Genomic DNA, 25,005 nt, shown 5'->3' with positions numbered 1-25,005 from the left:
GCCACTGATGTATAGCACTCAAGAGTCACCAGCTCAATATACTCAGCTACTTTTCATTATTTGTAGTGGGCAGCAATGTTTAGGTTTTTTTTTTGTTTTTTTTTGAGAGAGATGCATGCTAAAAGAAAAATGAAGCAAGCACCACTGCCAAGAATAATAGAATAAAGGAGACTGTATTATCGTTCTCCCAGTCTGACCAGTCAGCTATGAGCTCTTTGTAAAACCTACACCTCAGTAATTGTTAGGCTGCCAGAGACACATATGGAAACACCTTTTGGGTTAATGAATATTAATTATTGTAGCAAAGTTGGAGGTAAATACTATACACTAAGCTTGGCCCAGAAGATGAAGACTCTCCATCATAGTCAGGAGCCCTGCCAGAGACACTCAGAGTGAAGCCACTAGGGACCACAGAGCTCAGCGTATTTGATGGCAGTGGCTAAGGAAAATGGAGATAAAATCTTGATGGAGTCCCACAGTCTTGCCAATCCACTAGGCATGTTAAGCCACCACCCAAAACTTTGGTCGTGGAGGACAATTTCTTTTTTAAGAACTTGGAGGTAGCTGTGTGTAACTGCCTTGGCGATGACAAGTGGTTCAGGTGAAATAATACCCTTGTTGCCCTTGTTCAAAAATCCAGACAGTCCCTTTTCCCTGCTGCCTGTTGAGTCTTCCTTCAAAAGGGAAATGAGGAGTCACACATCAAAATTCCTTTGCTAGAGAGCATCTCGTTGCATACCAAGATGTACCAGTGATTGCTGTTTCTTGTATATTTCAGTTCTGAAAACCAAAGTGCTTAACATTTTACCATATGAATAAGCACTTACTCACAGTTAACTATCGACTGACTGGTCTTTAAATGTTTAGATACTACCCTTCATCGAAAGACCACAGGGCAGCTTACAACACAGAACCTAATGAACAATGGATGTCAATATATAACATAAGAAGAATATATAAAATGCATTTTTCATGTTTTCTATGGAATGGGTCCCTGAGAAGAGACTTCTGCCCAAGTAATAATTTTTCTTGCTGCAGAATCTGCATGGATTCATAAAGTTCCATCCGTTAAATATGTGTGTTTGTGTGTATTTATACATATATAAGATGTGTTGTATAATGCCATTTTTATTGCCATCTGCCTTGAATCAGTCCCCTGTGGGGGAATGACAGCTACCGCCACTAATTCAATTACGTGCACCACCACCATGTTGGCTGAAACATGCCCTGTTGACTGAAATGTGTTTTTATTTTATTTCTTTTGCTCGGGATCTATAAGGCTGTGGGCTTAAGCGAGTAGAACTGTGATTGGGGCGAGCCTTCCCCGAATAATAATAAATAATAATAATGAAAGAATGCTCAGTGGGTATGTTTACATTATAAAGAAAATTTAAAATTAACACCTTGGAGAGAGCACCTCTGAACCCTGGACAAATGTTGCAATAGAGGTCCAAGGTAGAAAAAACAGGCAAAGGTTAATCCAAACACCAAACCAAATAAAGAAGAATTACAACTGCCTAATAGACTGTTTTCTTGTTTCAACATCTGGAAAGACGTGGGAGGCAAACTTCATTGTTTTTGTACACATTCCTGATACCTAATTTCACCCACACCTGTATATTTTTAAACCTTTGTCTTGTTCCCATAAAGCCAACTCATTTGTGCTTAGGTACCAAGGTCTGGATGGCTACAGAATATTAAAAGCTGCAAATTTGCCCATTAACATGAAATGGCACCCCATTCCAGAAATCCCAAGGAACTCTCATTACTGTTGCATCTCTTCAAGTAACAAGGAAGTGAAGCATGATGCTTCTGCGTTTGTAAGAACTCGATAGTTTAGTGTGGCAGTGCCTAGACTTTGAAATTCCCTGCCTATTGAGATCAAGCAGGCACCATCAATGTACTCATTTTAGCACCTGCTGGGAATATTCCTGTTTAGACAAGGCTACCCAGGTGCTTAGAAAGTTGAGGTACTTTTAATCTGTTTTAGTAGTTTAACTTTTATATGTTTTAAAGTAGGCTTGTAATTTTCTCTGGATTTTACTGTTGTATGTAAACTGTTTTGAGATTTCTCGCAATCAAGCTGTATATAAATTTCATTAAGTAAGTAAGTAAAGGACATAACCGGCGGAGTACGAATCATAGCCATGGCTTATTTTGCATATGTGTAGATATTCTCTCTGGTCGAGAGCTTTTCCAGTATGAAGCCTGGGAACGAGAGTTGGTAGCAGAATTTTCAGCAGAATTTGGGCCCTTTGACCTACTCGCAAAGAGGACACTGGTTTGCATAACATGTGCACATGAATTGTATCATATGCAAATCTGCATCCTCTTTTACAGGCAGAATGCAAACCATCCTGAGCGATGGGCTGCTTCTATAATGGCTAGCCATTGTCTCTAAAGCACAGAGACTCAGAGGGGAAGCCAAAGTGAGGCCTCCAGAGATTGATGGACTCCCAACCCCATCTTCCTCAGGCAGCAAAGCCAATGGTCATGGCTGAAGGGAGTTGTAGTCAAGCAACATCTAGAGTGTGTGTCATACTTTCCCTGCATATGTTCCTGAATTCAACCAAAGCTCCTGGCGGAATCTTAACCACTTCCCATTACCATCTCGTATTTTCCTGATTCTTTATGGATATCTGGACCATAAAGAAGGCTGATCACTGAAGAATTGATGCTTTTGAATTATGGTGCTGGAGGAGACTCTTGAGAGTCCCATGGACTGCAAGAAGATCAAACCTATCCATTCTTAAGGAAATCAGCCCTGAGTGCTCACTGGAAGGACAGATCCTGAAGCTGAGGCTCCAATACTTTGGCCACCTCAGGAGAAGAGAAGACTCCCTGGAAAAGACCCTGATGTTGGGAAAGATGGAGGGCACAAGGAGAAGGGGACGACAGAGGACGAGATGGTTGGACAGTGTTCTCGAAGCTACCAGCATTAGTTTGATCTAACTACAGGAGGCAGTGGAAGACAGGAGTGCCTGGCGTGCTCTGGTCCATGGGGTCACGAAGAGTCGGACACGACTAACGACTAAACAACAACATTTTCCTGATTCCTAATCAGAAAAATCGTTTAAAACTGCCTTTATCATTTAAAGCTGCCTTCTCTAGCTTCAGAAAAGCAAAGTCTTATTAACCGATTCCTGTTGTGCTTGCTGAATGTTGCCTCCTCTGATCACAAGCGCATTGTGGCCTTCCTTTGTTTGTGAACCATCAAATACATCAGCCTCTTTCAAGTTGTCTCTCCACACTGAAAACCTTTTCTCTGCCAATCTCCTGAAAGTACGGTCTCCAGTTCTCACATTATTCAGCTGCCATTTTCTAATACATTAGATCACCCAGGCTATGCCAGAGCTCTCATTTCCGTGGCGATTGCTTCCTTTCGTATCGTAGAACGACTTTTCCCAGACTATGAAGTATGTTCTGAGTTTCAGGTCCAAATAAAGGCAAAATCCCACAGTGAGGCACACTGGAAAAACGGCCAAGTTTTATCTGGTTTTATGTCAAAATCATGTGAAAATGTGGCACGTAAATCTGCCAGGTTTTACACAATGCTGGGCCCAGGTTCACTCAGAAAGGGGGAGATTCTAGTGAACCTTTAGATAAACCTGGTCTCAGCTTGTCAGACAAGGAGACAATCAGGTCTCGCATGATGTCGACATACATTAAATACAGGCCACATTGTCCCATTCATATTAACTATTCCTTGTTTGCTTGAAGTACAACTTCCAAGCTCCCATCCCCCCCCCCAATAGTGTTTGGCTACACTATGGGCAACCTCTTCCTGATTTATTCTGTGGAGCCAAGACCTGCTGGAATCTGTTCATCAAACAACTCTAAATCTTGCTAAAGCCAGCCTTGTTACATTTTCACTTTCTCATAGCCACCCCCCACCTCACTCTGGTTGCATAGAAAAATCTGACATTTGTTGAATCAAAAATTCTCGGAACTTGTCCTAAAAAACGATTCACAGAAAAATGCTTCTCCTGAACAGTTCAGATTGAATGCTCTCCTGGGTATCTTTTATTTGTCTGAAAAACACTCAGCACACCAGTCTAGGCATGCGCTGGTAGCCCCATGTCAGAGAAATCCATCATTTCAATTGTAAACTCCTAGAGGCAGGGGCCTCTCTTATATCAAGTATGTTTCAGAGAGTTTGTGCTCAGTCCCTCCTCAGCCACTGGGCCTCAGTGGCTGGACCACACCCCTGGCAATCAGAAGTGATGTGGCAAATTCCACAGCGTGACTTCTCCATCACCTGGTTAAATATCCATTTCCAGCTGGGTGAACTGGAGGCAAGCTTCTTGGGTGAAAAGAGCCTGTGACATACACCCCCCAACATTTCTTCAGTGAAAATAGGGATGTCCTACTATACCCTCCAACATTTCTCTGATAGAAATAGGGATGTCCTAAGGAAAAGTGGGACATTCCAGGATCAAATCAGAAATAGGAATGGCTTCTGTGAACCCAGGGCTGTCCCTGGAAAATGTGGGATGTAAAACTGCAGCCAAGTACAGTCATACCTTGGGTTACAGAAGCTTCAGGTTGAGTTTTATTGGGTTACGGACTGCCGAAACCTGGAAGTACCAGAACGGGTTACTTCCAGGTTTTGGAGGCCACGCATGCACAGAAGCGCTGAATCGCAACCTGCAAGTGTGCAGACACACCACTGTGGGTTGCGAACACTGTGGGTTGCGAACGTGCATCCCACACGGATCACATTCGCAACCCGAGTGTCCACTGTACAACATTCCTACAGTGGACATGTTAGGGGATGTTTTGTACCACTCAGGAGAAGACTTCCTGTTTCCTCCTGAGCTGGGGCAAACTTCCACTACATGTGACTTGAAGAGGGTATGGTCTGTTGAACTAGCATGGAGGAGCACACGGCCTCCATGTTCTGATCAGTGTCTCTTCTCCATTTTGTATGTTGCTGTGTGTTTGGAGAAGTGACTGCTTAGTCGCAGTCACTTGGGACTAACTTCTTTATGGAATAGTTCTAGTTGTTATGTAACCTAAGCCTACCTTCAGGGATAGGTCTGTGAACCTGAATGAATCGGTGAGTAAACTACTTTTATATTAACGTTAGTCAGATTCTTGTGTTTATTCTTTTTAAGAGGGATTAGAAGGGATTTTACCAGGAAGGAATCTTTAATAGTAAGACTCAGATGAGCCAGCAACAAGATGATCACTGCATAATTTAAAAAGGGGGATGTTTGGAACTCTGCTAGAATATGGAATTTGCTAGCGCAAGTTAGGAAGGATATCATTAAATAATGCATCCTCTCCTGCCTCCCTAATAATCCCCACAGAAAATAGGGACACTCGGAGGGTCTGCTGTGATCCTTAGTCCTAGTGAACTCTGACCAGGGAGACCTTAACCTGGTGCTAGTGCTGGAGCAGATCTCCCTGCTCAGATGCCACTCACTTTTCTAGAGATTAGTTATGCTGTCACATGCACTATAGGGCTGTTTGGAGTCTAGATTTCCCCCCTGTATTTAGAGCCTGGCTCAAGCCATTTTGACACCTGAAGCAGAGCACCAAATTGCATCCCCTGCTGCTGCCCCCTGAATTGCCAACAGCTGGAAAGAAAGTCGGGGGTGCCTGCTGCCCAGCCAGACACTCCATGCAAGTACCCAACTGGACCGACTGAAAGCTGAAGCAGCTGACCTAGAAGTTGGGACCCTGAGTCTCAAGAGATTTGGCCAAGTGAGGCTTAGGGAAGGCCTACAGGAGGTCTCTCCCCATACATTCTGGCCTCAATTTGGGGGCAGCTGCAATCACGGAGCTCCAGTAGAATGCTGCTCAGCAACTTCAGATTTCGTGGATCAAAATTCCCCTCACCTGTGAATATTGCCCATGCTGGCTGTGACTGTTGGGATTTGTCATCCAACAACATCTAGAGGACTTCACATTGGCTACACCTGCTCTAACCATTAAACAACTTTGTAGCTCACACAGAGTTGTTACAGAAGACTTTGTGTGGCAAGGCATCCCTCCTGCCCTTTGGTCCTCCCCAATACCAAGAATAAGAGGCATGTCGACAAATCTTTGGGTGAAATCAAGCCACAACTTGACTTCAGATGTAAGATGTTTGGCATAGGCATTGGGTAGACCCCACCCTTCTGGCCTGCCTGCCTGCTGGAAGAACTTACATTCTGGGGTCAACCAGAAATGAGAGAGTCCGTGAACTACATCAAGGAGTAAGTCCCCCACTGGATTGCACCTGGGGAGTGCTGTGGTCCCTCACCCACACATAGGTGTCCAGATAGAAGTATGTCCCCTGGATCCATTTAACGGGATACCCCATTTTGGAGGGGCCAGGCAGAGGCTACAACCTCCCCTCTGTCCAAGACTACATATCCTGGCACGTGGGGGAACTCTGACCCACAATTGCACCCACCAGAGAGGGTAAGCAGACTTTTAAAACAATAGACCAGGCATAGGCGAACCTGGCCCTCCAGATGTTTTGGGACTACAACTCCCATCATCCCTAGCTAACAGGACCAGTGGTCAGGGATGATGGGAGTTGTAGTCCCAAAACATCTGGAGGGCCGAATTCGCCTATGCCTGCAATAGACATACAGATCTGTACCGAGCACATTGCAGAATTGTCATTGTACTTTACAGGATGATAGGAAGACCTAGCTAAGCCTGGTCATCTTTATAGGCTCCTGCTCTTAGCTCTCCCTCTGTGAAACGCTGAAGCAATGTGGGAAGTTTTCTGCACAGTAGGTAAACCCTCCGAGAGCCATATTAAGGAAGGAGGCTTGACAGCATCTCATTACATCCAAGTAGAATCAGGGCCCCAAAGAGTGGTTTTTACCTCTCAACGTTTCTTGTATAACTTTAGCCGCTCGCAATCAGAAAGGCCGAAGACTCTGAGAAAGTTCCGATTGATGACGGATTATTTAAACTATGCTGTGAAACACTTTCAGCTTTAAAATGTTCTATGCCCTGAAGGATTTCATGAAGAATGGCTGCATTCCACAGCAGGAACAGTGTTTGGAATGCTTTTCCTCGACTCAGTCTGCAGTCAATGATGATAAATTGAATGCATTATACTCCGTATGTGCACATGCATGTGTGCAAAAAAATTTCTCTTCTTATTTTTTGGACAGGTGTTTTTATTTGGTTTCTTTCGTACTGACAAAAAGAAAAGAAAAGAAATGCCTCGCTTGTTTTCTACCAGGAACATGAAGATTGATTCCTTCCATATTACTGCCTCTAGGAAACCGAGCAGAGGATATAAAAACAGCACAAATCAACGCACATTGCACGCCAGCAGAAACACTCTCAAGCGTTCTGTGTTGGCTGCATTGGAGACGCCATGTTAAACTATAGTTCCGCATTATGCATTTGGGCATTTAGCATCCTGAGAACAAGGCTGTACTCTCAGTCGTTTTGTCTTCCCTCCAGTGGTGGCACCAGGAAAAAAATAAGTTCTGAGGGAGGGCACAAAAGGGGCAAAGTATGTGTCAAGGTGAGGGACGCGGGTGGCGCTGTGGGTTAAACCACAGAGCCTAGGACTTGCCGATCAGAAGGTCGGCGGTTTGAATCCCCATGACGGGGTGAGCTCCCATTGCTCGGTCCCTCCTCCTGCCAACCTAGCAGTTCGAAAGCACATCAAAGTGCAAGTAGATAAATAGGTACCACTCCGGCGGTAAGGTAAACGGCGTTTCTGTGCGCTGCTCTGGTTCGCCAGAAGCGGCTTAGTCATGCTGGCCACATGACCCAGAAGCTGTACGCTGGCTTCCTCGACCAATAAAGCGAGAGGAGCACTGCAACCCCAGGGTTGGTAATGACCGGACCTAATGGTCAGGGGTCCCTTTACTTTACCTTTATGTGTCAAGGTGGGCGAGCTGTGTCATACACATTAAGATATATGAAAGAAAAATAGCAGTATATGACAGGGATCCAGCAATGGGGGAACCTCCTTGTTTTGGAGATGCCTGCTTCCCTGCCCTCCTTCTTGCCCCTACCATGATTCCCTCTCCTCCACTGGCATGGTCATGATACTGACAGTTTCTGCTTATATTTTTGATTCACCACAGTGTAGCATCTGAACCTTCAAGTGTGGTTAATCAATAATGTTTTGTTTAAAAGCCAGCTTTCTAAACCATGGGTTCAAGTTATCTCATTTTAGCAAACCATAGTTAAGACTAGGGCTGTGTGTGATTCGGCTCAGGACTAGATTTAGTGATGTGCATTGGGGGGCAATTTAGTTTGGATTGATTCAGACCTGGCTTATACCCTGAACAAAAATCAAATATTTGGAAATCTGAATTCTCATTCCTTCCATTGACTTGCATAACTTTCATCCCCTTACATAGGTACATGGACTATGAGGACATGGTAGCTAGCCCCTTAAGAGACAATTAACTTTGCTGAATTTCAGACAGGTAGATTCAGGGTTTTGTGTGCCATCTTAAAATTTGCTCTTAAAAAAGTAAAATGGCCGTAATTTTCTTGTTCCATCACATGTATTTATGTGTATTCAAGTTTGGAGACTTGGTAGCTGTCTCCAGAAGGGATTTAGCCTAGCGAATTGCAGACAGCTAAGTCAAGGGCTTTTTGTGGTAGCCTCCTTTAAAACCCCCCTGCCATATTTTTTTAAAAAAAGACCCTATAGACTGTTGAGCAGCACAATTGCTATCTAGATAGTGCTAAGCATTATCATTTCTACAGTTACTGTTCATTTACTATTTATGCTGTGTACAATATACTCACAAGACACAAACACCCACACAGCAAAGACTCCATTCCAGCTCCCTTTCCCTCATTGCTCCCTCCTTACACAGTGTTGTTTTGCACTTTGGAGACAGGCTGTCTGGTTTTCTTAGAGAGTGCTTTGAGCTCCAGTTCAGCCCCAAGTGCTCTGGATTGATTTGGAGTCGTCCAATGCACTTCAGACCAACTCAGAGATGGGCTTTGGGCCAGGACTACTTTGGACTGAATTGGCCCAGTTCACTTTGGAACTCAGGATTTGCTCAAAGCGGTTGCACAGGCCTACTTAAGACTAACTCTTTATTGGGTTTGGGTCTCTTAGACAGAGGACTCAGCTATATAGCTGCAAATATAACGTTTTAAGTGCATTATACCAAAGTGACACTAGATGGGGTGGTGAGCTAATGGCAAATTCCATATATATTTCAAAACGTTTTTTTAAAAGCATTTTCACAGTGGTTATTTTTAAAAATATGTGTGTGTAGATTCAGCCAGAGCATACTCAGTACCTCAATAAACTATGACTTCCGAGATTTTTTTTAAAGGAAGCAGTGGAAATTATTATTATTTTTTAAAATAATATTTATTACTTTTAAATCTTACAAAAAAAAGAAAAGAAGAAAAGAAAAAAGAGAAGAAAAAAGGCAAAAGAAATACAGTACAATACAATACAATACAATATACAATGCACAACACAACATTAACACATTTAATTAAACATCAAAAAATTAAAAAAATACATCATACCGTTTCAATGCCCTATCTTTCATTCCCTCGTTTCATCGACCTCCTCTCACCTCCCTTTTTGTATTCCACTTCTATTAATTATTTCAGCAATTAATTTCCCTCTTTCTCTATTTTCTGTCATATAATTAACTTAACTTATTTTAACCTTATCACCCATTAATACCATAATACTTATTTATACTTAACTCCTTATAACATTTCTACTAAAGCCATATAATTTCATTCCAATATTTTTCTAACACTCATTAATTTTACAATATTTCTATAAATAAACTTTAAACTTTTTCCAATCTTCTTCCACCGTCTCTTCTCCCTGGTCTCGGATTCTGCCAGTCCTTTCCGTCTATTCCATATGGTCCATCAACCTGGTGATCTTCTGTCCGAGGCTCTTAACTCTTTTCCAAGTCCCTTCTGCAGATCTTCTTCATATTTATACATGCACTTTACTTTGTCTTCTGTTGATCTTGTTCTTAATTTCCTTCCTTTGATGCCGAGGAGTAGATCTCGGGGAGGCTCCAACCTAGCAATATTTTTATTCTTTCTTGACAGGTCAGCCAAATCTCCGTAGTTAGCACTAAAGTCCAAAAGATGTTTCAGGACGTGTTTCAAAATCCCTCCAAAACTGAAAGTCCCCACAGCTCCAATCTCCTCCTGGCCCAAGTCCAAATCCCAAAGGTCAGTACATCCCTGCATGAGGGAATCTATCCAACTTTCCTTCTCAAATCCAAGCAGGGTTCCAATCCTCAAAATCTGTCTTTCTCTAAATTCAGTCATAGAAGGCAACAACTTATATTCATCAAATTGCCTCTGTAAGACTGGGACTCTCTCCACTTATATTACTTTAGGTTCAACAACAACTTTCTCCCTTGCCTTCTCAACAATTTGCCATGTCAAAGTAGATTTCTGAAACAGTTCCTGAATAGTTTCTGTATAGATGTTCACTTTTTGTCCCAAATCAGTCACTTTTTGTCCCAAATTGTCAATTTTGATAGTCATCACATCCGTCTTCTTATGAAGCTGTTCCAATGAGGCACTTATCTTGCATAATGCAATCACCAAGGCTTCTTCTGTCAACATTCTTACCAATCCAAGGTCAATCCCTGGTTCTCACAGTTTTTTATCTCTGCAGCTGGTAATCCCCCCAGCTCCACTCCTGTAACAGTTTCAAAGGCTCCCTCTAGAGGGAAACAATTTATATTTGTATCAATCCTTTTAAACACAGTTCAAGCAACAAAATTAGTTTCAATTTTCGGTTACTTTTACTCCTTTTTAAACGCAGAAGGAAACAATGGAAGCAATATATTTCTCTTATTTAGCTATCTGTCCACATACGTTTTATTCACAGTCAATGAACTTTCCCAAAACGTCAGTCTTACTAGTAGCCCTTTTCCAGGTTCGAAGCGGTGGTAATTTATCTTTCTTCGCTCTCTCCCCTGCAGGCTTACACAATCCAAAATTTTCCCCATCTTCTCCTGCTTCCAAGGGGGGGTTTAATGATTTTAACCGATGGAGGTTTAATCCTTTACAGAATACTTTCCAAGACTTTAGCTTGCAGCCTCTTTGCTTCAGTCTATTTACAAAAGGGGAAGGCGGACTTCCTGTTTTAAACCTCCCCGTTTCAGTGCCAAATTAAGACGTTTAAAAATCCAATTTTCCGTTCTACTCACGGGTAGTTGTTTTAAGATCAAATTGTCCACAGGAAAAAGTCAGCGCTCTCTGACAACAGCTATGCGGCTTCACCCGTGAAAGAAGCAGTCAATTTGAAGCACCATGCCACTCACCCCATGCCGCTCCGGATCCCCAAAACCGGGTTTCCCCGTGAGTAGGGGAGGCGCAAAAGGTGCCAGCCGAATCCCACGTTTACAGGCTTCTCCCGCCTGTGATTTTTGGTGGGTCCCCGCCTTCGCCGTGGCAGCCAGATCCTAATTTCCACGAAGCAAATTCCTCCCGATCAGAGGAATTCAGCCATTGCTGGAGGCGCCAACCTGGAAGTCCGGAAGCAGTGGAAATTAAACTGGTTTAAGTTTGATAGAGAGGAGGGAGGGAACAGCATAAACAGTCAAACTGAGGCAATTGCAAGCAGCTCCACACAGCTTCAAGGAGGTCTTGGTTGCGCCTGCCCTCTTAAGTCCTTCTCCCCTCCTCTCAGGCTTCCCTTCAGCTTCTACCTCTGCCTCCATAGCCTCCTGTCCCTCATCCTTTACATCTTCCTCAGCCTCCTCTCCTTCTTCCCTTATCCTAATTGTCATCACACTATAGTTCACAGAGCTAGCACCATCTGCCAGCAGCCACATGAATTACACTGTGATGACAATCATGCACAAATATATATTATAATGAAATAGCTTGTGCCTTTAAAAAAAAAAGAGGAACAGGAAGGTGTAACAGGAAAGTATAGTTTGGCTTCAGTTTCAAAAGTGAGAGGTGCTTTCTTGTCTCTAAAATAATCCGTAGAGGAGCCAAGTTTGGAAAAACTCATTGATCAGCTTTCCTAAGTAAACTTCCTTGCGTATCGGCAGCTATTATGAGTCCAAAATGACTGGAAACCTCTTAACCCATTAGATGTGTGTTCATTCTTTCCTTCAAATCACATCAAGAATATTTAGTTCAACTTTGGGTCACTTATGTCTCCCCTTTGGCCAGAAATTCCAGATGTCATAACGATCTGAAATGTAATTTGGGAATGATAGCAGCAGGACAGAACCAAATGAGAGATCGCAAGTACTGCACAAACCCCTGAACACCAGCCAAGCCAATAAATCCAGGGATTGTGCAGGTTGTATTGACATTGCATATTTCAACTGGAATCTCCAAGCTGATTGGTTGGTGGTCACAAAAATGATCATAAATAACACAGTCCTGCACAGCACGAGTAGCCAAGGAATGACGTTAAAATGTTAATCTTTCTCCTGCCCCCTCCCTATTTTCTCCAAGGCCAGCATCATTTACATGCCAAACACCATAAAAAGGATATACTACTGGAAACCAGAACAGCTAGAAAGTGATCACCAGAGATTTGTGCTCCCGCAATCAAATTTTACTAAACTTGCTTGAAAAAGTTAACAAGCTGCAGCTGAGCAAGGCCCAAACTGAAGCCTAGAGGGGTCCTCCTTACAAAATAATAATTTTAGGTGGGGTTTTAACAAGATGTCCCTGTCAGTCTGGTTTGACTGCTAGGCTTACTCCCCTTGTAAAGGGGTCCCTCAGATCTGAGACCAAAATTTAACATACGTATGCAGTCCACAACCCATGAGTTGTACCACTTCAGAATACCGTGTGGAAGATTCACACCTTTGAATAGTCCTTCACATTAAACACCAGTCAATCAATGTACCCAAAAAACCAGCACAAGTAAAAGCTAGGTTTTGGTTCCTGAAACACTAGCTTTCTGTGAGGTTTTGATGTTGTTACTATAAAGTTTACATGTTATTAACAACAATAAGACTTTTATTATTTATATGACACCCATCGGACTGGATTGCCCCAGCTACTCTGGGCGGCTCCCAACAAAATATTAAAAACACAATAGAACACCAGCCATTAAAAGGGCTGCCTTCAGATGTCTTCTAAAACTCAAATAGTTGTTTATCTGTTTGACAACTGATGGGAGGGTGTTCCACTGGGTGGGCGCCACTACCAAGAAGGCCCTCTGCCTGATCCCTGTAGCTTCATATCTCGCAGTGAGGGAACCACCAAAAGGCCCTCAGAGCTGGACCTCAGTGCCTGGGCTGGACGATGGAGGTGGAGACGCTCCTTCAGGTATACAGAACCGAGGCTGTTTAGGGCTTTAAATGTCAACACCATGTTCTGTTTAAGGCCTTGGTCTTAACCTATATTGTCCCATTTGGCTTAGGTCACATGAGCTCCCCCAGTAACTGAGATTTAGATAATAGAAACATGCTTAGACTTCCTTCACCACAGGAGGACAGATTTACATGGTCTTTATGGAAGTGGCGCCCGCCCTGTAGAACGCCCTCCCATCAGATGTCAAGGAAATAAACAATTACAGTGGACACTTGGGTGGTGAGCGTGATCTGTATGGAATGCACGTTTGCAACCCGCCGTGTTCGCAACCTGCAGTGGTATGTCTGCGCATGCGCAGGTTGTGATTTGGCGTTTCTGCACATGAGCGACCCCTGAAACCCAGAAGTAACCCGTTCCTGTACTTCCAGGTTTCGGCGGGTCCATAACCCAAATAAACACAACCTGAAGCATCTGTAACCCCTAGGTATGACTGTATCTGACTTTTAGAAGACATCTGAAGGCAGCCCTGTTTAAGGAAGTTTTTAATGTTTGATCACTGCAATGATGATGATGATGATGATGATGATGATGATGATGATGATGTTGGGAGCCACCCAGAGTGGCTGGGGAAAACCAAGCCAGATGGGTGGGGTATTATTATTATTATTAATAATAATAATAATAAGAAGAAGAAGAAGTGTCCCGTGTCCCTTGTGCTTTGGAGTTCAAAGCAGGCCTAAACCAAAACCCACCTCTTCCTATTCTTTTTGGAAGAAATGGAAAACCAGATAACCAGATAACCAATTAGGGACCATGGCTACTTCCACACCCTGCACCTTTATCTCTGAATTCCAAGAACTGGGAACAAACAATCAGGGACACCTACCATGGCTCATCCTGTGTGTAAAGTTCCTTGGGCTATCTGACTGATGGTTGCTGGAAACAGAATATGGATTAGGTGGATCTTGGTCTGCAAGGAAAAATTCTTATGTTTTTTGTATCATTATTTAGACAAGCTTTTAAATGCACATGTCTGGTTTTGTTCTTTTAGAATATTTTGTTCTATTGTTTCGCTTTATTGCCTGTTCTGCACTTGCTTTTATGATCACCTCCTAGAGTGCTTTGGCAAATTGGTGGGCTAGACACTGTGAAAATAAACAAATGAATTATTCCTTTCTTCAGAACAATTTCTGTTGGGGAAGTGGGCAGGGAAAGCTTTAGTAGGTCAGCTAATGAGTTAATGAATGTATTATTATTATTATTATTATTATTATTATTATTATTATTGATCTGAATAGGTGACAGGGCAAGGAACTGCTGTCTTGAATTTGCAGCACTGAATGACTTCATAATGTTGGGCAGTGATTAGGGCCATCTACCAACAACAGCCCTGGTGGGGTGGATTCCAGTAGAACGAAGATGCCAAGGAACTTCTCCAGCTGGCTTCTACCCTCTGACTTGCTCCACAGGGCTTTCTTCCATCGTGGGAAGGGATCTGATGAATGCTTATATTTTTATAGAATCGTAGAAGTTTAGAGTTGGAAGGGACCACAAAAGCCATCTACTCCAAACCCCTGCAAATGCAGGAATCTTGCCTAACATGGGCTTTGAACCCACAACCCCGAGATTACAACAACAACAATAATGCTTTTATTATTTGCCCCACCCAACTGACTGGGTTGCCCCAGATACTCTGGGCAGCTTCCAGTATATACAGGACATAATAAAATATCAAACATTAAAAACGTCCCTATACAGGGCTTCTAAGGTTAAGGACCCCTGGATGGTTAAGTCTAGTCTAAGATGACTATGGGGTTGTGGTGCTCATCTCGCTTTCAGGCCAAGGGACAGACAGCTTTCTGGGTCATGCGGCCAGCATGACTAAACAGCTTCTGGTGCAACAGAACACCGTGATGGAAACTAGAGCACACGGAAACGCTGTTTACCTTCCCGCCACAGTGGTACCTATTTATCTACTTGCACTGATATGCTTTCAAACTGCTCGGTTGGCAGGAGCTGGGACAGAGCAACGGGAACTCACCCTGTTGTGTGAATTCGAACTGCCAACAGGGCTTCTAAATGATGTCTTATAAAGACTATAGTTACTTATTTCGTTGACATCTGATGGCAGGGTGTTCTACAGGGTGGGCGCCACTACCGAGAAGGCCCTCTGCCTGGTTCCCTGTAGCTTTACTTATCGCAGTGAGGGAACCGCCAGAAGGGCTGAACAATGCGGGTGGAGACGCTCCTTCAAGTACAGTGGTACCTCGGGTTACAGATGCATCAGGTTACAGACTCCACTAACCCAGAAATAGTATCTTGGGTTAAGAATTTTGCTTCAGGATGAGAACAGAAATTGTGTGGTTGCGGTGCAGTGGCAGTGGGAGGCCCCATTAGCTAAAGTGGTACCTCAGGTTAAGAACAGTTTCAGGTTAAGAACGGACCTCCAGAATGAATTAAGTTCTGAACCCAAGGTACCACTGTATACAGGGCCAAGGCTGTTTAGGGCTTTAAAGGTCAGCAACAATACTTTGAATTGTGCTCAGAAACATACTGGGAGCCAATGTAGGTCCTTCAGTGTGGGAATATGGTCATTTGTCCATAAGAGCATGGGCAAAAGTTCATTATTGCAAGGATGATTTCATAGCAGAAAGCATTGCTTGGAAGCATGATCAACGCGTGGAGAGCTCATGCTGCCCTATGATTGGCCTACGTAAGCATAGCCTGATCAAATACGTGGTCTGGTGTGAGAACATGAGACTAATGTATTGTATTGTCTTTTATCTGCTGACTGAGGCAAAGTTTTCTCCTTGAATTTGTATCTTTTCGTGGACACACAATAAAGGTTGGGGCTACAGCAGCTTCTGGGAGAGCTGCGGCCAGATTTCTGCAACCCATCATGGTGTGAGAGTGATTATTTACGGATGGCGAGCGGGTTCTCGTCATTTGGTGCCCCGTGTGAATAACTTCAGACTCCACGTTGTTTCTCATCGTCCAGCATTCACCACGCGTCTTTCATCCACTTCGGATCCCGGTGTGTGCTTTCCTTCTGCCTTTGTGAGACAGTCTCTTTCGGACTTCGACTGATTTCGGACTTCGTGCGCTGCGGCCCTCTCAGCATTGACCACGCCCGGCCAGGGTTCCAGGTACCACTCATCCTCCTTTGGATCCCGGTTAGTGCTCCCTTCTTTTGTCGCTCCTTTTCATCCTTTGTGGATCCCAGCGACTGCTCTCTTTTTTCTGCTGTTCTCACTATCATGGGGCAATCTCTCTCTGCACCACAGAAGAAATTTTTTGATGAACTTAAATTCCTCCTGGCCAGTAACAACCTTGTTGTCCAGGATGCCGATCTCAAGGCACTCATAGAAGCCCTGGACACCCACTGCCCCTGGTATCCTCAAAATGGCACTTGGAATTTAAAAGACTGGGAAAAAATAGGGCAATTTTTCCAGAACCATCCTCAAATTGATGTCAAAGTGCAGCTGCTCCCAGTCACCAGTCTAGCTGCTGCATTCCGTTTAGTTGTAGTTTCCCAGTCATCTTCAAAGGCAGCCCCATATGATTTTACCCCTGTATCTTTATGTACGGTGGAAGCTGCCTTGGAAGGATTTGTACACTGAAAGGTGGGGTACAAATAATTGCAATGATTGAACAAATAGCAGCAGATCAAACTCTTTTGCACACCTTCATCTCTTTCGAAGCTAGACGGTGTACCTTTGCCTTTCTTTGCACATTTGATCCCAGGCATTGGAGTCAGGGAAAGTGGATACCTTCCACAATTCAAATCACTCACTGCTCACTGAAGCAGTAATACTTGTTCCACTGCAAACTGACACATTTAGCAGCCCCAATAGGAGTTAAAAACCAGATTGGAGTCTCACAGGTGAGATCACCTTGATGACTAAAACATAAACTGAGGAGGCTAGTGTGGTCTCCACCCCCCCACCCCCTGAACCATTTCACAGCATAAAGTTCCCATTACACAGAATTGCCATACCTCTGGAATTTTCCTGGACATGTCCGGCATTTCAATGGCAAAATTAGCATCTGGTGGGAATTTTGAAAAATTGTCAAAATGTCCAGGTTTTTGCCAACAGAAGAAGGAAGTATGTGTTTGACTCCTTGCCTATTTTGGTGAATTCCCCCAAATAGCTCAACGATTATGATGTTGATTTCCCCCCAAAAGCTCAACCACTATGATGTTGATGTTGACTTCTTGAAATACGGCAACCCTGCATTAGATCACTGTGTAATAGGATTAACAGGGGATAGCCCAGTTCGCAAGGTATGGTGTGAGTTCAACACCAAGAGGGAGAAATTTCACAAGTAGGGTAACTGTGCCATCATCAGCACATTGCTTGAGTTTTCTTAAACTAAGGCCCAATTCCATTTTACTCCAGAGCATACTGTATCGCTAGAAGCTTCTGTTATTTGAAGGGCTCATACTTCCATGGTAGAGCAAGTGCATTGTTTTGAAAAGAAATAATCCAGATTTTGTACTAGGAAAGGCCTCTGACTCAGACCCGAGGGCTGCTACAAGTTGTCATTTAATTCTGTGTTTGAGTCCTGCCTGAAGGTTTCCCATAGTCTTCTGGTTGGTGACTGTAAGAACAGGATGCTGGACTACATAGTCCATTGGCCTGATCCAGCAAGCTCTTCTTACTTTCCTATGTACTTTAATGGCAAAGATTGACTTTTGCTCTCAGCTGGAAAATGCATCGTGTTTTGAGGCAGTGAAGCTTGTGGGTAGCTAGGAAGACAATGGGCCCAGTTGACAGTCTGGGGAAGATACCTAGAACTGGGATCAATGAGAGTTCCCTCTGTTTGAGGCACACAGACAGAGATGGGGAGTTGATCTGGGTCTGGCGTTGGGGACAAGCAAGAGGGGCAGAAAAATGCTTGCAGGACCATGGGTAGATCATGGTGAAAGGAAAGTACTCAGTTTCCGCTCTAACTGATGCCTCAGGGGTTGCCAAAATGGCAGCCTCCAAATATTGTAGACTACAACTTCCATCTTCCCTGTCCGGGCTGCGCAACAGTTGTGAAAATGGCAAATTCCATGCTTGAGATTGAAAACAAAAACTGCCAATATCATGATGCTATTATACAAATCTATAGTGCAACCATCCTTAAAATACTGTGTGTGATTCTGGTTGCCTTGCCTCCCTCTTTCTTTCTTTCTTTCTTTCTTTCTTTCTTTCTTTCTTTCTTTCTACCTCACCCTCCCCAGCCAAAGCCGGGCTCAGAGCGGCTAACAATAAGTAAAAATAGCACAGTGTCCATAAAATCACAGAGTCAATTAATTAAAATATATTCTAAAATCAATTCAGAATCAAATTAATGGCAACCATTGGGCTAGAGTTCTATGAGGATTACAGAAGGAGAGAAAGGATCAGACTCTGCCTTGGCCAAAGGCCTCGTGGAACAGCTCCATACCTCAGGCCCTGCGGAAAGATGTCAAGTCCCACAGGGCCCCAGTCTCTTGTAACAGAGCATTCCACCAGATCGGAGCCACAGGTGAAAAAGCCCTGGCTCTGGTCGAGGCCAGCCTAACCTCCCTGTGGCCTGGGATCTCCAAGATGTTTTTATTTGAAGACAGTAAGGTCCTTTGTGGAACATACCAGGAGAGGCAGTCCTGTAGGTACGAGGGTCCTAGGCCGTATAGGGCTTTAAAGGTTAAAACCAGCACCTTAAACCTTATCCTGTACTCCACCGGGCGCCAGTGCAGCTGGTATAGCACTGGGTGAATGTGATCCCGCAGTGAGGACCCCATAAGGAGACTTGCCGCAGCATTCTGCACCCGCTGGAGTTTCTGGGTCAGTCTCAAGGACAGCCCCACGTAGAGTGAGTTACAATAATCAAGCCTGGAGGTGACTGTCACGTGGATCACAGTGGCTAGGTCAGAGTGAGAGAGGTAAGGAGCCAACTGCTTAGCTTGGCATGCATAGGACTGCACTGTTGATGGATTTAATTTACTGCAGAATGATTTAATGGACAAACATCATTCTCTACGTTTGAGAGAAAACTGCCAGCTTTACCTTAACTCGTCTAATTTTATTTTGCCCCTCTACCTTTCAATGTGGGGTAATGATGGACTTTCCCCCTCCCTCATGGATTTTAGATATTCTATACCAAGTCTTGGGCTAAAATGAGTTTTCACAGCTGGGTTATAAACCAAATCAATGGAAATGTTGACACAGCATTAGGTATATCAGTCTAAGCAGGTGTCCCTTTAACTGCCCTCATAAAAGAAACACCTCCTGACAGAACTCAAACTGCTTTTCAAGGATTGCGCTGTAAGGAGGAAGCAGATTGAAGCACTTCATTAGCAATTTGCTATGATCCTGTCAAACTGAAGACAAGTTGTTCCATGTCCTGTCAATTACGGCTTGATCAGGAGCCACCGTGCTTAACCATGCATAGAAACTGCGGCAGTGTGTTCTCTGGTTTAATAAAGAAAATATTGCTAAAACCAAGAATAGCCCAACTAAACACAGTATTATGGAAGTGGCAATCACAGGGGGAGGAAGCTTGCAGGATTGCCACTCACCTTTCCTTTGGTCAGATAGCATTTGGTAGAGATCATGCTCCAGATTATGGTGTTAATAATACCTTTATTGTCAATGTACAACCTGTGTAGAGGGATGCGGGTGGCGCTGTGGTCCAAAACCACAGAGTCTAGGGCTTGCCGATCAGAAGGTCGGTGTTTCGAATCCCCACAACGGGGTGAGCTCCCATTGCTTGGTCCCTGCTCCTGCCAACCTAGCAGTTCGAAAGCACGTCAAAGTGCAAGTAGATAAATAGGTACCGCTCCAGCGAGAAGGTAAACGGCATTTCTGTGCACTGCTCTGGTTCACCAGAAGCAGCTTAGTCATGCTGGCCACATGACCCGGAAGCTGTACGCCGGCTCCCTCGGCCAATAAAGCGAGATGAGTGCCGCAACCCCAGAGTAGTCCGTGACTGAACCTAACAGTCAGTGGTCCCTTTACCTTTACAACCTGTGTACAATGAAATTAAATTAGCCCCCCCCAACACTCAATCTCATTGCACACTGTGTGCTTATCGCACAACAAACCACCTCGCAAGTCAGTTGCGCTATGTTATTTTCTGTTCAACAGCCTAACAGCCCACAGATAGCAGCTATTTTTTAGCCTGTTGGTACGGCTGATTATACTTCTATATCTCCTGCCCGAGGGTAGAATATTAAAAAGGTGATGGCTGGGGTGTGAGTCATCCCTGAGAATTTTTCTCGCTCTCCTAAGGCAACGATCCCTTATCCCTTGCGATTTCATCTAGCGGATTCAAGGGACAGCCCATGATATCATTATGCTGTATTCATCACCTTCTGTAGATCTGCACTAGATGACTTGCCAACATTTCTGTGGACACTGAAAAGCACTGTGTTTAAGAGGATGCAGAGTGATATATGACAATCCTATCTCTGATTGTGTATTCATACCTGCAAGTCACAATTTGCTGCTGTGATCACGAATTGATGAGCAAAATTTGTGAATTAGCCCTTATAGCTATATCCAGCTCCCCCCCCCCCCGAGTACGCACAGTGCTTTTTTTCTGGGGGGATGGGGTATGCAGGGGTACATTTTGTGAACCTAGGTTTGCCCTCATTGAGGGGCAGTATTTCAATATGAGTAGGAAAATGAAAGTACCTCTAAAAATTTTTTTAGAAATACAGTGGTACCTCAGGTTAAGTACTTAATTTGTTCCGGAGGTCTGTTCCTAACCTGAAACTGTTCTTAACCTGAAGCACCACTTTAGCTAATGGGGCCTCCTGCTGCCACCGCACCACCGGAGCATGATTTCTGTTCTCATCCTGAAGCAAAGTTCTTAACCTGAAGCATTATTTCTGGGTTAGCGGAGTCTGTAACCTGAAGCGTATGTAAGCTGAAGCGTATGTAACCTGAGGTACCACTGTAAAGCACTGGGTATATGCAGTACCACCACCTCTTTTTGTTGTTGTTAAAAAGTGTGGCCCTTACTGTAACAACTTCATGGTGAGTACTGGCTGCTATTTTTCTAGAAAAAAACCACTGGCTGTATCCAAGAAGATAAGTTCTACCAGATAGCTACTTGTGACCAACTGTAGACATATTCTTAAGGGACAAACTGCTTATGAACATCAGAACAGTCTTATTGGCCCCGAAGTCCCTCACTTGTGTGGTTCCAAGAGTACTTTTGGATTATACATAATAAACATCTACAACAGTGTATTGGAGTAGTTTAAAGTCTGCTTAGAGCAGGGGTTGTCAACCTGGTTCCTACCACCCACTAGTGGGCGTTTCAGGATTCTAGGTGGGCGGTAGGAGGTTCTATGGCACAAGCTGAATCCTCCTTCCATCGAGCACTGATGGGTGGTAAGGAAATTTTACCATCAAGAAAGATGCATTAGTGGGCGGTAGGTATAAAAAGGTAGACTACCCCTGGCTTAGAGAATCTATGGCAGCGATAAGCAACAGGATGTCCTTCTGATGTTGTGGACAACAAACCCATCAGCCTCAGCAAGCATGGCCAATGGTCTTGGATGATATGACTTGTACTTCACAACACCACATTGGCCTTTTCTTGATTTATAGCAATTCCTGGGCAAGGATCTGGCAACTTAATGAGACTGCAAGACATCTGCCAACCGAATTTGTCCACACATATTCTCATACAAAGGGTTGGGGGAGAGCTAACTTTTTAAGGAAATACACATTTAAGGTTGCTTTTGTTCTCTTCTGTCTATGGTGCTACTTAGTTTTCCCTCTGGGGATTTTAGCAGATTGGCATATATTTGTATGCGGGGTCTCCCCTCCCCTGCCCCAGTAAGATCCCACACACATTCCAGAAAAGATGTTGGCATCGTTTCATAGCTAAAAATATTATTTATATTATCTTACTGCAAATATAAATATATTAAACACCACTTGACATTCACATTTGTTATTGTCTTGACATCACAAAACCCAAAGGGAAGCCAGTTATATTTCCCTTGTAGTGTTGCCAGGCATTGATCTGTCTTTGATTTCCCGTCTGCATTCAATATGTCCAAACATTTAAGCCTTCTAAGGGCTGACTAGATAGTGGAGTGTACATCACCTGCTCTAACTGTTCTGGAATGGCAGAAGCCAAAAGCACCAAAAGACCAACAAACAAACAAATAAAATGCTTGTAACCAGTCTTAGCATGGCCTCTGCAGAGGCTGAAACTCAGGTTTGATCCTTTTTAACATACCATTTGAAATACATCCAAGTTTCACATATGTGCAGGGCTCTTAAGATACTCTCTGTGTGTGTGTGTGTGTGTGTGTGTGTGTGTGCGCAGTCAGCAAAATGCACACAATTGCCTGACTTTTGGCTAGTAAAAAGCAGTCTCAGCCCTATGGCCACATCGACACGGATCTGCACATCTGTACTGTCATTAATGCTTCACCATGCACCTCACTTGCTTCATACAAACACATGATGTTCACTTGCACAAGAAAACCAGTAGCGAGTGGCCTGGAGCTCACAATGTGTTAGTCTAACGTATTTGGATTTAAAAGCCACTGCTGGGGTAAGCTTCACAAACAAAATGGCACATTAGTGGTGTGGCTTGAGTGAATCCAACGGGCTGGATCAGACACTTTGTTCCAAGTCTAAGTCAAAGCCTTCTAGGCCACAGCTGGCTCCCAAGGGAGGTTTTGGTAGTCCTCAAGACCCTCAAAAAATTGTCTTAAGAACCATGGGTTTTTGTTTTGTTTTGCTTTGCTTTGTTTTTCAAAAACAACATTCTTCCTATGGTTCTCCAGCTGTGATACTATGATGCCAAAGGTTTTTTGCACCTCCACTAGAACCATCCAAAAATTTCTATCAAATAAAAATGTTTTAAAATTAAATTTACTATTTAATGTTTTGTTTTACTGACTGCTACTATAGGTATTCCACTGCAATGCCAAAAGTATGTTTTCATGGCCCCAAGCTGCCCAAAATTTGTCTTTTTAAATATTATTATTATTATTATTATTATTATTATTATTATTATTATTATTAAAAATTACTGACCCCTCTTGTAGGTCCCCTGCTGTGATGTCAAAAGTTTTCTGATCCTCAAAGACCTTCCACAATGTGCCATTTCACAAAGATTGTTGGCCACACTCATTCTTACATTTCACTAGAGATCGACTTCTGAAATCTACTCAGGTCAATTGGGAGATGATCTGAAATCTGGGGAAAACACAGAATATTTTTCTGAGCAAATCTGAGGGCTTGAAAAAATGGCTCCCTGCCTTTCTTTGTCAGCTCTTGCGATGTAAGAAGAAGACTACAATGGTTGGTAAATTAGGCACAAAAAATTTCTACTGACTTGGTCAACAGGAAATATTGCAAGTACTTGAAGAGGTGCATGTTTATAACACTACGTTTTCTGCTCCTCAAAGCCCATCAGCATGGGCAGAGGGAGAAAAGGGAGCAGGCTGGTGGGGAGGAGGTGTCAGAAACTGAAGAGGCAACTGGGTTCAGTGAGCAGGAAGAGTCTGTGGCAGAGAGCAGTCCAGACTCAGAGGCAGGAGAAGAGGGGGACCAGGAGACAGAGATGAGACAGGCTGTGGAAGAATCCAGGGAGTCTCCCCCTCCTGCTGCAACCAACTCACCTCCCAGAAAACACAAAGGAATAAAGAGGGTGGAGCAACAAGAGGCAAGACAATGGAGTCTTGGGCTGCTAGGGAAGGATCCTTCGAGAGCATGGGAAGGCAGGGACCTTCAGTCCTCGCAACTGCTTCATTGGGGCAAGGCCTTCTGGGAAGAGTTGTTGTGATCAGTAGGCCTGTGCTGTTTTGGTTTATTTGACTAAAGAGTTAACTTCACTGACACGGGTGTTTTTTTAATTGCTGACCTACTCCTATACTGGCAGAAAAACCTCCTGTTTGCCATTGGACCTAGCTAGGTGTATCTGTTGCTGGTTCAAAAGCCCTTTGGAGGCTAGCAGTGCAAGGGTCAGGGGGAGACAATTCTTAAGCCAGAGGGCTACATTCATTCATGGATAATCTTCTTGGGAAATGGAAATGGATGTGTCAATGGTGGGGAGGACCAGAGGCAAAAGTGTACAGAGCAATGGAGATGACTCTTACAGTAGGCTACATGCAGAAACAAGAGGTTTCTTCACACACCCATCTGCACACACAGCCTCTATTCAACCATGTGAAAGGCATTTTCAAGGGACACTGAGAGAGGTCTTAGGACTGGGATGTGCAAAGCTGCTTTAGGACTGGATGTGCAAAGCTGAGTTCTTTGACTGCCCTATTTTGTGGAGCAGGCAGTTCATCATCCCAAACCCAAAGGATGGGGAGACGTCTAACATTGATAAGGAGGATAATTACACTAGGCCTGCTACTCCCCACTCTCACCCCCCCCTCCCAGCCTATTGGCAGCCTCCATCAGTGTTGATTCATTACAAGGGCTGGGATCTGCAAGCCATTTGCTAACACTGCAAGCTGCTACTACAACAAGCAGCTGCAGTTGCAGTTTGCACGTCGCTGGGGGGTTTGAAGTCAACCCACCCACACTACTCTGGGGGAATAATCCGGGACAAGCTGCAGGTGCTATGGATATTTTCATTTAATATCCTTTCTTGCAATTCAGCACATTCGGCGATCCACGTGGTAAGCTGTTACTTACATTTCTCCCAGTAGGATTGTGACCAGATGCCGAAAGGAAGGCTGACCACGGAAAGATAGTGCTTCTTCTTCGCTCTGGAGCTTGGGGGCCTTTGGAGAGCTGCAAAACAAATTTGTTTTCTCAGAGTGAAAATATG

At 43.8% G+C, this 25,005-nt stretch overlaps 2 long non-coding RNA genes across 2 annotated transcripts in view; both read right to left on the bottom strand.

Annotated features, from left to right (window-relative positions):
• Nucleotides 1-25,005, bottom strand: part of LOC307212810 — a 571,259-nt gene that overhangs the window by 339,466 nt on the left and 206,788 nt on the right. The window lies entirely within an intron of this gene.
• Nucleotides 201-25,005, bottom strand: LOC307212778. The gene is made up of 3 exons (XR_013837206.1): nucleotides 24,870-25,005; nucleotides 23,259-23,420; nucleotides 201-674 (listed from the first exon to the last, which is right to left on the bottom strand). It is a non-coding gene; the product is annotated as an uncharacterized lncRNA (long non-coding RNA).

This window comes from Podarcis cretensis (assembly GCF_951804945.1).
Source record: "Podarcis cretensis genome assembly, chromosome: 3".
In the NCBI taxonomy this organism is placed as follows: domain Eukaryota; kingdom Metazoa; phylum Chordata; class Lepidosauria; order Squamata; family Lacertidae; genus Podarcis; species Podarcis cretensis.
This window is presented reverse-complemented; position numbering and strand designations above follow the sequence as displayed.